Raw genomic sequence first — 3179 nt, 5'->3', positions numbered from 1 at the left:
AAATTGGTAACAAAATAGAAATTGTCATTTTGTTGATGATATCATATTGTTGTAATTGGCTGTCCCTAGGATACTGATGATTCACACAAGTGATAACAGTAAATTAAAACAAAATAGAACAAAATAAAGGCATCTGCTGCCACGGGGCAGGGTGGGGACCGGGAGGAGGAGGAGGGTGCAGAGGCTCGGGTGGGTGGGTTTGCGCCCCAGCAGGATGGGTGGGGGGGAGCCAGTGAGTTTCCCGCCCAGGCACCAGGGAGAAAGCCAAAAAAAAAAAAAAAAAAAAAACCCAAAAACAAAAAACCTGTGGGATTTATTTAACGTGATCTTGGCAAACGCCTTCTGCCTCTTCTTAGCCAAGACCCTCCACTCTTCGGCCAGCCCTTTCTCCCTGCAGGGCCCGAGCTCCACCGCTGGCGCCCTGGTGACTGTGTCCAGGCGACTGAGCTGTGCGGAGCGGAATCCGACTGCAGCTCCAGCTACCGCACACTGTGGCAGTGCCTGGCGGGCCGCGACCGCAACCCCGGGCTGGCCCACAAGGAGTGCCAGGCGGCCCCGGAGGCGCTGCAGGAGAGCCCGCTGTGAGACGGCCGCTGCAAGTGGGGCATGAAGGAGCTGCAGTGCCTGCAGATCTACTGGAGCCTCCACCCGGGGCTGACCGAGGGGGAGGAGTTTTAGGAGGCCTCTCCCTGCCAGCCGGTCACCTCTCACCTCTCCGACGTCTTCAGGCTTGCCTCCTCTTCTCAGGGACAGGGGCAGACCCGGCGGTCAGCGCCAAGAGCAACCAGGCCAGCAACCTGAACGGCAACTGCAAGAAGCTGCGCTCCTCCTACATCTCCATCCTCAACCCAGGAGCTCGCACACGGAGCTCTGCAGCTGTTGCCAGTGCCACAAGGCCCTGTGCCTGTTCTTCAACTGCGTGCCCAGCAAGTACACCTACCACATGCTCCTCTGCTCCTGCCGAGACCAGGCGTGTGCGAGCGCCGCCACCAGACCATCCTGCCCAGCTGCTCCTACGAGGACAAGGAGTGCCTACCTGTCTGGACCTGCGTGCCCTGAGCCGCACCGACCACCTGTGCCAGTCCAGGCTGGCCAACTTCCACACCAACTGTCGAGCCTGCTACCGGACACTCACCTGCTGCCCAGGGGACAGTTAACAAGTGTGTCTGGGCTCCTACGCGGGCATGGTTGGCTAAGACATGACACCCCACTACATGGACTCCAGCCCCACTGGTGTGGTGCAGCTGCCGCAGCGGGGGAACACAGAGGAAGACTGTGAGAGGTTCCTGAGGGACTTCACTGAGAACCTGCACCTCTGGAATGCCATCCAGGCCTTCAGCAATGGCACAGATGTGAGCATGTCCCCAAAGGGCCCCTCTTTCCTGGCCACGTAGGCCCTCGGGTGGAGAAGATGCCTTCTCTGCCGGATGACCTGGGTGACAGCACTGGCCTGGGCATGAGTGCCATGACCACCTGCCCTTCTGTCCAGGAGCAGGGGCTGAAGGCCAGGAGCTCCAGAGTTGGGCCTGTCCTTCACGGAGCTGATGACAGACATCATCCCAGGAAGCAGCAAGGTGATCAAACCCAACTCAGGCCTCAGCCGAGCCAGGCCGTCAGCTGCCTTGACCGCACTCCCCCTCCTCATGCTCACCTGGTCCTTGTAGACCCCACCCCGGGGAACTGTGTCCACAAGGCTTCTGGAAGCACCTCTGACAAGAACTCCTGCCTGACACAGCAGACACAGAAACACACGAGACAACCACACACACCTTGCAAACAAAACAAAACAAAATAGGACAAAAGCGAGTCTTGTCTCTGAGCCTGTCTCCTCCCAGGTTTCTTCTCTGGAGAAGTTTTTCTAAGCTGGACAGACAAGCAGGGTGGCAGCCTCCATCATCGGCTGGAGTTTTCTTCTCTGGACCCCTTTGAAGCAAGAGACCAAGACCCCTGCTGCCAGGGGGACTGTGACTGTGCCTGCTGCAGTCTGAGGCAGGGCAGCCCATGCTGGACACCTGCCAGGGGCAATGGGCACTGGGAACCTGTGGGTCCCATCTGCCCCTCCTCTTAGCTTCAGGAGTGTTGACTGCTTCTGTGCCCTCAGCAGGATGGTGGGCCAGAGTCTGGCATGGGTAGGGGACCCCTGCAGAAGGGGTGATGTACCCTGAGCTCCCTGGGAGGCACGGATGGCAGAGAGCCCAGCCCAGCTCACCTGGGGCACCAGCTCCAGGGTGGAGGTGGGGGCTTCTTCCTCCTTGGTGGCAAGAGTTTTAGGGTCAGAGAGAAATGAGGCTTTGTTGGTGCTGGGTGGGTGGGTGTGGTCTCGCTGGAGAGGGGCAGCAGGATCCGGCGGTGGGTGCAGGTCTCCAGCAGTTGTCTGCATGCCCCTCTCATGCCCATGCCCCCCTCCATCTCTGAGACCTAAGTCAGCTGTACATACAGTCTTTCCAAATGTGTGTATATGCACATCACATCCGTGTGTCCTGTGGTTCCCTGTTTTTTTCCTTTTTTTTAAGAAATGGACCTATCGAAATAATACCCCTTCCACTCCTCCCTCCCAAGATGAATGAAAAGGTGTTATTCTAAAGTTTACTTTTTAATAACGTTGTCTACAATGGGAACAGACAGCCCCTGGCCACTCCACTCCCTCTGAGTGCCTGGCTGCTGTCAGCCCAGCTGGGGCTGGGGCCCCTGGTCTGCATTTGTGGTTAATTAAGCAAAAGGCGCCAATAAAAAAAAGAATACATGTGTTACAATTATATGCTAATTACTGTAATTAGTGCAGGAGCAATGGTAGAGTAAGAGCCAATAAAAGCAATTTGCTACACAATGTTCCGTTACAATTAAATAATAATTAGATAATTACAAAAAGCTAAAAAAGTTAAACCAAGTAAACATCAGGGCAGTTACCAGGATAATATCTGTGGTATTCTCTTGTGTTGACTGATGCTACCAAAAATCTCAGTACCAGTGATAAATTCGGAGTTCCCTAAAACCACAAAATAGTTTAAAAATGTGTGATTCTCATAGCATGAACAAATACTTTGGTGATAAACCATTCAGAAATACTGTGTACATGAAGGATTCCAAGACAACTTAGACATTTTTCAGAGGGCTAATAATCTTACAATGAGAAAGCCAATGCAGCTGTCTATGGGCTCTTGATGCTAGATCAAGATACA

The 3179-nt window shown here is 54.3% G+C and overlaps 1 pseudogene; it reads left to right on the top strand.

The window, feature by feature from the left end:
* Positions 1-321: 321 nt before the first annotated feature.
* On the top strand, positions 322-2625 carry LOC127486344 (GDNF family receptor alpha-2 pseudogene; annotated as a pseudogene).
* Positions 2626-3179: the final 554 nt, after the last annotated feature.

Source organism: Oryctolagus cuniculus, chromosome 17 (assembly GCF_051225735.1).
Source record: "Oryctolagus cuniculus isolate XC-2025 breed Fujian yellow rabbit chromosome 17, ASM5122573v1, whole genome shotgun sequence".
Classification (NCBI taxonomy): domain Eukaryota; kingdom Metazoa; phylum Chordata; class Mammalia; order Lagomorpha; family Leporidae; genus Oryctolagus; species Oryctolagus cuniculus.
The sequence above is the reverse complement of the archived record's forward strand: the minus strand, read 5'-3'. Positions and strand labels throughout refer to the sequence as shown.